Source organism: Gadus morhua, chromosome 20, assembly GCF_902167405.1.
Source record: "Gadus morhua chromosome 20, gadMor3.0, whole genome shotgun sequence".
Taxonomy (NCBI): domain Eukaryota; kingdom Metazoa; phylum Chordata; class Actinopteri; order Gadiformes; family Gadidae; genus Gadus; species Gadus morhua.
The window spans coordinates 19,044,660-19,057,100 of NC_044067.1; positions in this window are offsets into that span (position 1 = coordinate 19,044,660).

Below are 12,441 nucleotides of genomic sequence, written 5' to 3' on the forward strand. Positions count from 1 at the left end.
CTTCGGTGGACATGAGCCCTCTAACTCTTGCTACATTTTTAAGGTGATAATATGCAGATTTTGTAACTGATTTGATGTGACTTTCGAAATGTAAATCAGAATCCATGATAACCCCTAGATTTCTGGCTTTGATTGAGGTTTTCAGGGACAGAGAGTGAAGGTGTTGGGTTACTTTAAGCCTTTCCGTTTTAGCACCAAATACATCTCTGTTTTATCCTCATTTAGCTGAAGGAAATTTCGGCACATCCAGTCTTTCACTTGCTCAATGCACTGGCACAGCAGATCTATGGGCCGATAGTCATTTGGTGATAGCGATACATAGATTTGCGTGTCATCAACATAGCAATGATGGTCAATATTGTTATTATGCATGATTTGCCCTAGTGGGAGCATGTAGATGTTGAATAAAGAGGGTCCTACGATCGAACCTTGTGGGACTCCACACATCACGTTGGTTGATTCTGATACAAAGTCGCCGATGGAAACAAAGTAGTTCCTATTTTGTAGGTAGGATCTGAACCAATTTAAGACTGTGCCTGAAAGCCCCACCCAGTTTTCTAACCTGTCCAAAAGTATTGTATGGTCTACAGTGTCGAATGCAGCACTGAGGTCTAGTAGCATTAGTATTGAGGTTTTGCCAGAGTCTGTGTTAAGACGGATGCCGTTTACAACTTTAATGAGGGCGGTCTCAGTGCTGTGCAGGGGTCGAAATCCTGATTGGAAGGTGTCATAACAACCAGTTGATGCCAGGAAGTGATTAAGTTGCTGGAGGACAACTTTCTCAATGATTTTACTTATGAAGGGCAGACTTGATATTGGTCTGTAGTTGTTAATAATAGAGGTATCTAGGCTCCGCTTTTTTAAAAGGGGTTTAATAACTGCAGTTTTTAGGGCTTTTGGGAAGTTGCCTGACTGGAGAGAGTTGTTAACTATCTGCAATATGTCTATTGCTAGGCAGTCAAAAACATTCTTAAAGAGGTTGGTAGGTAAAGAATCAAGGCAACAGGTGGATGGCTTTAGTTGTGTAACAGTTTCCACAAGAGTTTTAGAGTCAATAACATTAAAGCATGCCATCCCTGCCACGTTACTTTTGCCTGAACAGGGTGGTAGTCCAACATTTTTGTTTGAAGTGGAGATATTGATGGCGCGTCTGATGCCTTCAATTTTATCAGTATAAAAAGCTGCAAACTCATTGCATTTCTGCGTGGAATGGAGATCAGGTGGAATTTGTTATGGGGGGTTGGTCAGTCTGTCAACAGTTGCAAATAGGGTTTTTGCATTATTATTATTGGATTTAATGATATTGGAGAAATAGGTTTCTCTAGCACTTTTTAAGTCTGAATTGTAGGCACGGAGGCTCTCTTTGTAGATATCATGGTGAATTTGAAGTTTTGTTTTACGCCAGATGCGTTCAACCTTCCTGCATTCTTTTTTCTGTGCTGTTACAGAAGCAGCTTTTCTCCAGGGTGCCTTTTGCTTTCCAGAAATCGTTTTAACCTTATAAGGTGCAATGACATCCATGACTTTCAAAATTTTCTAATTAAAGTTTTCTACAATATCATCAGCAGAACATGGGTTGAGAGGTGGTAGTAAGGAGATGGCCTTTCTAAAAAGTACATAAGATTCTTCATTGATATACCGTTTTTTGACAGTATTTGATTTTGTCTGTATGTCGGGAATAAAAGATATATTAAAGAAAACACAAAAGTGGTCAGACAAGGAAGGATCAGTCACAGAGAGATCAGAAACATTGAGGCCCTTTGTGATAACCAGGTCTAGAGTGTGGCCCTTACAATGAGTAGTCTCTTTCACATGTTGGGACAGTTCAAATGTGTCCAAAATGGTAAAAAGTTTTTTTGCACACTTGTCATTCAAATCATCAGTATGAAAATTGAAGTCACCAGTTATAACTAGACAGTCAAAGTCTGTGGAGATGCTAGACAATAATTCTGTGAATTCATCGAAAAAAAATTGCAGAGTATGTGGGTGGCCTGTAAATAATTAATAGGAGAACTCTGGGGGAGCATTTCAATACAGCACAAAGGTATTCGAATGATGGAAAATCACCAAATAACATCCGTTTCCCCTGAAAATCATTTTTAAATATAACAGCAACCCCTCCACCTCTTTTTCCAGATCTACATGCATCAAAAAAGTTATAGTTGGGAGGAGCTGTCTCTATCAGAACGGTTGCACTGTTATTTTGTTCCAGCCATGTTTCAGTTAAAAACATAAAATCCAGTTTAGAGGTGGTAATAAAATCATTAACTAAAAATGATTTGTTATTTAGAGACCTAACATTAAGTAGACCCATCCTGATGGTGTTGTTGATAGGCTTTAAGGTTTTTTTTGGTTTGGAGGAAATATGTATGAGATTTGTGAGGTTAGCAGTGTGTCTAAGTTTCCCTTTGTTTACTCTCTTAGTGGTTACAGCAGGAATGCAAAAGTTGCCATGTTTTGACATAGGCAACCTTGGGTTCAGCAGATTATGCGAAACGTCCTTTATACTTTGTCTACGGCTGAACCCTTTTTTGTCTCAATAATAACCAGGACTACTATCAGTACAGGGGGCGGGGGGCTGGGGCTCCCTCCGCTTTGGTGTTATCAGCCTGTGGGAATGACCTGGCGATGCTATCATTGACACAGATGCAAGTTTGATGCCTACATATTCCTGTTTCTTAAATTCAGCTGGAAAATCGCAAAGGGAGGAGACAGTGGAGCTGGAGTTGTTGTGGCTATGGGAGAGATGAGGAGGGGGGTGGCCGTTCCTCGCCAAGCCAGCATCAGCGATGGGGGAGGGCACGGTGTCCATGGTGTCGGGCAGGCTGTTGTCTCTCTTAAAGGTCTTTGGTCTGTAATGCAGAGGAGGGGGGTGGCCGTTCCTCGTCAAGCCAGCATCAGCGATTGGGGAAGGCACAGTGTTGATGGTGTCGGGCGGGCTGTTGTCTCTCTTCAAGGTCTGTGGGCTGTCTGCTATCTGTGTGTCAGATAGTGGCAGAGTAGATGTGTGGGGGAGGCTGTAGTCTCGCTTCTTCTCAACCTGTGCTCTGATTGTGGCCTGTGCGTCAGACCATGGCAAGATTGTGGCCTGTGCGTAAAGCGAGAAGAGAAGATTGTCCCTAAACAGTTTTGAGCCTAACCTGTTTGGGTGTAGGCCATCTGCTCTGAAAAGATATTTGCGCCCCCAGAATAAGTTGAAATTGCCAATAAAGCCCCTTCCTCTTTCATTGCAGACTCTGGAAAGCCATGTATTCAGTGCAAGTAGACGACTGAATCTGTTTATTCCCCTGTCAACTGCTGGTATGGGTCCACTGATGAATGAGTTGATGTGTATTTTGTCCAGTGTATCCAATAGATCAGTGTAATCCCTCTTCAGAAGTTCTGACTGTTCTCTTTGAATATCATTAAATCCTGCATGCACAATAATCTGTGAGATTTTGGGGTTTTCCAATATGATTTTGGCTAGTTTATGGTTGATATCACTAACCATTCCATATGGGAAGTTGCATGTTTTGATACCGGTTATATCCTTGATGGTTGAGTCTCCTATAATCAGAGTGTCTGGTTCATCTGCTTCCTCTGAGATGGGCCCTTGTTGGACGGTGGCAGACACATGCGCAGCTCGCCTCCATGGCGACTGGTTCATGTTCCGTCTCTGTCCGCACTGTCCGTCCGGACGCATCTCGGGGCTCAGGGGTGCATGGGTGGCAGGCTCGTTCGTGGACTCTTGAAATGGCAGGAACCGGTTCTTCAGTGGCAGGGTTAATTTCAGTGACGGGCTAATCCGGCTGATAACTTTAGCTTTGGGTAGTTTAGCATTTGGCGTTGAGTGATCTTGTTGATTCACTTTGGTATGTTGTTTTGGCTTAGCGCCGACTCTGTGTCAGTGAGACGCAGCTGGAACTGTCTCTCTCTTGTCCAGCTTCGGGAAGGATACAGTGTAGCTTTGATCATCTTGCTGTATCTGAGTGAGCTCAGCAAACTCACCCATCGGCACTGTATCCTGTAGGAGTCCTTTGCATTTTTCTAATGCTGCTAGTCTCGTTTCAATTAAAGCCACCGTCTGTTGCAGTTTGGTGCAGTCTGTGCATTTCCCAGTCTCTGTGCCTGAGATATCCGAGTACAGAGGCATGTTGGCGATAGGAAAGTCCAAGACTTTTTCTGCGGTCTGATCCGGGAGTAAAAAGTGCCAAAATGTATTGTTGAATCGAGCGATGGAGGACGACGAAAACTCACACTGAAAGAAGGCTCGTCGCCTTTATTATGTCCGTGGTCGTCGCATTGACTATACGTCATCCAGCTCAGGTTGCGTAGCCATGCGTGTGCGCGTGTCGGCTCATTAGCATCTGTACCGTAGCGGCCCGTGCCGTAGCAGCACACCTCTCCCAAGTGGCCAAATTGGCCCGGCCTGGCCAGACTGGCCACACTCACACTGGCAGATTTGAGCACGGTTAGGTGCTAAAACGGCCACGGCCACGGCCAGATGGCCTAGTGTGAGTGCACCCTAAGGATCCGGACTGGGACTTCAGGGAATGGAACAATAAACTTGAACATCTTCTGGAAGGGATCTGAATGCACCACATATGTTAACAATTGGTGTTATTACCAATCAGTGTATGGACTATTGTAAATTAATTAGGCTGACCTCTCATTGTTACTACTACTACGTTACTAACGGTTAGCGTTATTCCGGTAGTCATTTGTTGTTTTTAGCATGTGTAGCATTACAATTTTATGGAACCCACTGACATCAAAAGTAATATTTAGAGCAGCATAGCGCTACTGTGTCGTTGTTTAAATCGCACATCTCAACACCAGCTTGTGTCAATTTTTTTTTAGTATGAAGAAATTGGATATTCAAATGATATTCACGCTCTGAATGGCGTGGAGAATTAAAGATGTGATCCCTGGTATGAGTCCCGGGTGTCTAGCGGGGAATACCGGCCAAGGAGACGGGGCTTCAAGGAGCACAGCACTCCCCTTGATAGAGCCATTGTTTGGTCAATATTACAAGACAACAGGCAAATTACAGAGTACCCTACTATAAACAACAAACTTAATTGTAATTGAACCTGGTAAGTTTCAGGTTTCAAAATGGATACAATGGATTTAACCAATGGATATAGCATTCAAAATGCAGTTTCGAAGGTTATTATCAGGTTAGCTCTACAGCAGTTAAAAGCTGGTAAATAAAAAAGCTCTGGTTTGGGTGTAAGCCACATCAACTCTGTAAAATACATATAAAACTGACTTTCAACTGTACATTCGTGGAAACTAGATCAAAATCCAAAATAAATAATAGTGCCTATAAAACGAATAGGCCTACTTGTTATGGTGCAACACATTCTCACTCCGAGCGCGTCGAATTCTGACGAACGGTCAGTGACTTTGGCTTCAGTTTCTGACGCAAAAGGGTACCCTTGCGCTTCTTTTTTCGACGCATGGGGTTTTCAACTCCTTACAGTGTAACAACTTCACGGGGGAGCCGATGGCTGCACATAGAGACGCTATGAGCATTCATCCCATTGGCTAACGGAGGACCTTTGCGCTTCTTTTTTCGACGCAGGGGTTTTTCCACTCATTAAAATGTAATTCCTCCACGGCAATATATGAACCTATGAGCATTCATCCCATTGGCTAACGGAAGAGCCGATGGCTGCACATAGAGACGCAATGAGCATTCATCCCATTGGCTAACGCAGGACCATGTGCTTCTTTTTTCGACGCAGGGGGTTTTCCACTCATTGCAATGTAATCCCTCCACGGCAATGTATGAAGCTATGAGCATTCATTCATCCCATTGGCTAACGGAAGACCCAATGGCTGCACATTAACGGCGATTTTACAGTGAAATCTGTGACATTCCTCAACACAACTACACCAACGTGTCCTTGTTAATTACAAAACATGTATGGGTTAAGTTTATGGCCATCAGTTGTCCGGTTTTGTGCTTTTATTGAGAGAAACAATCGTTTTTTTGATCAGTGCTGGGTAGCTGAGGTCGTTGCCATACAGACCAAGACAGACAGCGCAACCCTTTCCCATTAAAATTACGTTCCCAGAGAACTATTCGGCATTCTCAATTACGTTTGTCTAAAAAACGTATTTTGTCCGTGATTACGTTTTATTGAACATATTGTAGTGCCAGAATAAGGAGGACGAAGGCAACTTAATTATAACCGTTTAATCCAATAAAACAGATCAGAACAATCAGTCACAGTGCATTGTTAGATCTCGCGTGCAACCGCCTCACGCGTCCCCCTAGCCCCGGTGACTCCTGACCAGTTCCCCCCCACTCGATCAGTAAGAGGGGAACACGAACCCATAATGTAGTCACTACAATATCGTAAATACGAATTCGTTCACAGCCCATTTTTGCCATTTATTTACCGTGTTACTATAGCAGCATAAAGAATAAATTCATGCATTATCATTCAACTTGAACATGTGTTTTTACGGTATAGGGTGGTGGAGGGATGACGTGTGTTGGCCAACACGGTAGTGAGCGTCGCCCTCGGTTCCGTTCCATTGATAAAAAGCCAACGGGTGCATCCAGTCACTCGACCGTCATGGTTGCTGTGGTGGTTGCTATCGACCACCCCCTCTAATCCTTAAACCACGCGGCAAAGGAGCTGCCGTAAATTGTGTTGTTTTTGTCGTAAACTAGGGTCCGATGGTTAAAAAATAGACAGATATTCCAAGGTATCCTTAAAGGCAGCTTGGATGTTTTTATTTTCTGCAGTTTAGACTTCTTCTATAACCTATTTTTGAAAGCAAAACACCAAGCTCATTGATTTAACGAGGCAGGGTTATTTGAAACAATTTATTAAATAAATATTTGTGAGAGGTCATTCCTTCTCCTGAGTTTGCTTCCTATTTATGTCTAGTGTACACCCCTACTGTCCACAAGCATTCCCCCCCCCCGTCCCCATATGGATTTGGAGAATTGTTGCCACGTCCCAGTGGTGGAGGTATCATATATATGAAAGAGGGCATTCAATTATACTACAATGATCAATTAGGAGGCCGAAGCCCTAAAGGAAGTGATGCAATAGGTGACTGAGTCGACAACATTTAAGTAAGCTGTATAGGGTCTCTTATATATCAAAGGGGGTCTCAAAGGACGCATATGCTTCCACCTGTGGCTCCAGCACTACAGGAAATGACTCAGCAAGTGCTCCATCTTGTTGCAACTCACCCAGCAGCTCGCTTGCAAGATTTTGGCCTGAAGTTCTTCCCAGACCTACACCCTAGCCATCCAACATGCATAACTGAGAATCAGGCCTCTCTTTAATAATGACAAAAAGTTATGAGAGAAACTGAGGGGAAAAACGGTCTGTCTAGTTACTGGACCAGATGAAATGAGACGGAGAGGTAATAAAGTCTGTCGGCACGAGGACCTTGGATTTATTAAGTAAAGTGGCAACGGTTATACAGAGTCATAAAGCGTGAGAGATCGAATATGTCTAAGTCCCTAATCAGCGCTGATGGTTCGTCCAGAGCTTCGCCTCCGTGGAAGGTCTGCTTCAGAAGAAGATGAAGAGTCCCTGTGTGATACAGTATTATGCTGTATCCTCCTCTCGATGAGGTGTGTGCGTTTGAGGTGTGCGTGGTTCTGTGTGTTTTTGCTTGACCTTGGCTCTCAGGCCCTGGTATGTGCATGTGTATCTTCTTGTGTTCCTCCTAACGGGGGAGAGCTCTCAAAATGTCTCCTGTGTGATAAATTAAAACGGGGGAGCGCCCCCCCGAAGTGTCTCCTGTGTGATAATTTAATGTGGCTCTCAGGCCCTGGTATGGGCAGGTGTATCTCTTGGTTCCTCCTAACGGGGGAGAGCTCTCAAAATGTCTCCTGTGTGATAAATTAATGTGGCTCTCCCGTTCTTGAGGATGACTGGTGCATTGTCTGAGTGTCTACCATTTGCCTGGATGGGGAAATGGGGCCTTCGGCTCCGGCCTTGACCTGACTATATTATCATGTTTGTGTTATGTGTTTGTTGGGTTAGAGCAAGAGTTGACTATATTGTAATGTGTCTGCCATGTGATGTGCTCATCAGGCTAGGGTAGGAGTTAGCTATATTTGTAATGTACATGTGATGTACTCAGCAGGTTATTTTTCCCAACAAAACACACATTAACTTTTTGTTATCTCATAAGCAGCGTGGTGCCGCCGCTTATGAGATAACATAAAGTTAATGTGTGTTTCTCTCATAACTTTTTGTCATTATTAAAGAGAGGCCTGATTCTCAGATATGCATGTTGGATGGCTAGGGTGTAGGTCTGGGAAGAACTTCAGGCCAAAACCTTGCAAGCGAGCCGCTGGGTGAATTGTTTCAAATAACCCAGCCTTGTTAAATCAATGAGCTCGGTGTTTTGCTTTCAAAAATAGGTTATAGAAGAAGTCTAAACTGCAGAAAATAAAAACATCCAAGCTGCCTTAAGGATACCTTGGAATATCTGTCTATTTTTTAACCATCGGACCCTAGTTTACGACAAAAACAACACAATTTACGGCAGCTCCTTTGCCGCGTAGTTTAAGGATTAGAGGGGGTGGTCGATAGCAACCACCACAGCAACCATGACGGTCAAGTGACTGGATGCACCCGTTGGCTTTTTATCAATGGAACGGAACCGAGGGCGACGCTCACTACCGTGTTGGCCAACACACGTCATCCCTCCACCACCCTATACCGTAAAAACACATGTTCAAGTTGAATGATAATGCATGAATTTATTCTTTATTCTGCTATAGTAACACGGCAAATAAATGGCAAAAATGGGCTGTGAACGAATTCGTATTTACGATATTGTAGTGACTACATTATGGGTTCGTGTTCCCCTCTTACTGATCGAGTGGGGGGGAACTGGTCAGGAGTCACCGGGGCTAGGGGGACGCGTGAGGCGGTTGCACGCGAGATCTAACCATGCACTGTGACTGATTGTTCTGATCTGTTTTATTGGATTAAACGATTATAATTAAGTTGCCTACGTCCTCCTTATTCCGGCACTACAATATGGTCAATAAAACGTAATCACGGACAAAATACGTTTTTTAGACAAACGTAATTGAGAATGCCGAAGTTCTCTGGGAACGTAATTTTAATGAGAAAGGGTTGCGCTGTCTGTCTTGGTCTCTATAGCAACGACCTCAGCTAGCCAGCACTGATCAAAAAAAACGATTGTTTCTCTCAATCAAAGCACAAAACAGGACAACTGATGCCCATGAACTTAACCCATACATGTTTTGTAATTAACAAGGACACGTTGGTGTAGTTGTGTTGAGGAATGTCACAGATTTCACTGTAAAATCGCTGTTAATGTGCAGCCATCGGGTCTTCCGTTGGCCAATGGGATGAATGAATGCTCGTAGCTTCATACATTGCCGTGGAGGGATTACATTGCAATGAGTGGAAAACCCCCTGTCGAAAAAAGAAGCACATGGTCCTGCGTTAGCCAATGGGATGAATGCTCATTGCGTCTCTATGTGCAGCCATCGGGTCCTGCGTTAGCCAATGGGATGAATGCTCATTGCGTCTCTATGTGCAGCCATCGGCTCTTCCGTTAGCCAATGGGATGAATGCTCATAGCTTCATATATTGCCGTGGAGGGATTACATTGTAATGAGTGGAAAACCCCCTGCGTCGAAAAAAGAAGCGCAAGGGTACCCTTTTGCGTCAGAAACTGAAGCCAAAGTCACTGACCGTTCGTCAGAAATCGACGCGCTCGGAATTGTTTGGTATTTCTTGAATCCTTAATAATTACAAATTAAAAGTAGAAACAAAATATATGAATGGGTTGGATTCAACCCCACAGCTTATGACATTTCTTTAAAACAAATTTATAAATGCCTGTAACTATTCAACCAATAGTCAGGATGGATGGATTGTAGTTGTCTTCAGGGACAGCCCTAGGAATTAAATGAATGTACTGATTATAATGTACTGTGTGTGTGTGTGTGTGTGTGTGTGTGTGTGTGTGTGTGTGTGTGTGTGTGTGTGTGTGTGTGTGTGTGTGTGTGTGTGTGTGTGTGTGTGCGTGCGTGCGTGCGTGCGTGCGTGCGTTAGAGATGCGCGGATGGGCTATTATTTCATCCGCAACCGCATCACAAAACGCTTGATCCGCCCGCCATCCATCCGCAACAATTTTTTTGACCAATTTTCAAAACCGCACCCGCCCGCCATCCGCCTGTTGTTTTTAGGTATATGCGCTGCTGACGCGAGGCTAGAAAGTTCTTGCCTGTTCTTGAAAGGAGACTGATCCAATGCCGCAAAGATATTTAAAGGATAAAGTCCCTAGTATGAAAGCCTATTGGCTATGTTGTAGCCTATCCCCAGAATATTATCAGTGAAGTGACGTCTGTCTCCGATCGATGCACAGGGAGAAACTTTAAAATAGCCAAGCACATCGGCAAACCTGACCTTACCATAGGCTAGTAGGCCTACACTTTTTTATCATTGTAATAAAACGCAATTTGGTACACCATTTTAATATGGTAATATAGCCTACTTTGTTTTTTTTGCAAAATGAAAGATAGCCTTTTAAGGAAACGCCGACTCGAGCCTATTAATTCCGAAATTTCACCGCATTGAAGGCTATATAGGCTACTGTAACAAGCCCAACACTTGCCTGCTTGCCTTGCAAATCAAAGTTTTCAGACTATTTTTCTTACCTTCTTTCTTAGGTGTTGATGTTACTGAGCTAGAAGTTTAACTTGTTCTGCACATCTCGCGCTGCCAATGCCTGATGTCACTTCTGAGTCAAATCACTCCATCATCTCTTTGAAATTCCATATTCCACGAGTGGTAGGCTACAATGCTGTTTTAAAATATAACTTATACGAAACAAAATAACCCAGGCAGTTTCATCTACGAGACGTTAAAGCTTCTTCCAATACTGACAGCTGTCTCATAACTTGCAGGTTTGTGGAGACGCGACATGGGACGGATCGTCACTTAATTTAAACTTTTTTGCTTCCGTTAGTGTGTGTGTGTGTGTGTGTGTGTGTGTGTGTGTGTGTGTGTGTGTGTGTGTGTGTGTGTGTGTGTGTGTGTGTGTGTGTGTGTGTGTGTGTGTGTGTGATAGAGACAGAGAGGCCAATTTACTGCCTGATGAGAATTGGATTATTTCAAAATGTGCTTGGAAGTAGGTAACGACATTTAACAATGTGTATATATTTTTGAATTTTGTTGGTTAACCGCCAACCGCCCGAATTTATTTAAAATATTATTTTTTGTCACGTCACCCGCCCGATCCGTGGTTTAACCGCGGAGTCCGCGGTTGCAACCGCCAACCGCGCATCTCTAGCGTGCGTGCGTGCGTGCGTGCGTGCATTTGATGTTGGTTTGTTGCGTGCCTACACGCGTGTGAGGTATAAAAATCCATGCTAATGTCTTCTCACAAACTGAATGTACTTCCTTTGGTGTTTCTCCCCCAAAACCCCTCCACGACGGAGGAGGAGGTGGATCAGGCTTCTGGTTCCCAGCTTCGCTCACGACTTGGCCGGCGCAGCGTTTAGTTTGAAGGAAACTCTTTCCTTCTATTACAGCATCCCACCTCCTGTGTGCTGTGCTCTCTATGGATCATCCTCTTTGATTCCTATCAGCCAGCGGAGAGGCAGCGTAATGAATCAGTTATTGATGTGTATACGCAGCGGCAGAGGCTCTAGCGGACGCGTTCGCCTCCCCCCAACCCCACCCCCACACACACCCACACACCACTCCGGCAGTGCTGTGTTATGTGGGCCTTTCCCTTTCATCTCTCTGATGTCTGTGTGTGTGTGTGTGTGTGTGTGTGTGTGTGTGTGTGTGTGTGTGTGTGTGTGTGTGTGTGTGTGTGTGTGTGTGTGTGTGTGTTTCATTATCCGAAGTAGAGGCCCGTGCGTGGAAAACGTTTTAGTGTACTACAAAAGGAACCGTCGTCCATGATGAAAGGGTAAGCACTCACTCGAGTCATGACATTTTGCGCCAGGAAACACAAGAGAGAGAAGAAAGATTGGGTCAACGTGGTTGCTCTTTGACACCAGACAACATCCGAGATCAGAGCAGGCTTTAGCAGAGCAACTGCTGGGTTCTTCCTTCTCATGGTGGATGTCTTGTTAAGGTTCATAAGCTCTTTCCGGCAACAGGCTCTACAAGCCCTTCAATTAATAATAACCTGTTGCGTCCCTCCTAACCTTGGATTTTCTTTTCATTATTTCACTGAGGAAGCTTCACAGAACAGAATATAATGCAAACAACAATCTCCCTCAAATGCCATCTGTAAATAAAGCATAAGGTGTTTTTTGCTTTAGATACCACATGTTCTGAATAACTTAAGTAGTCCATTATGAAAACACACACACACACACACACACACACACAGACACACACACACACACACACACACATACACAGACACACACTATGCAATTAACCTAAGATAATAACTTCTGTCGTGACCATGACA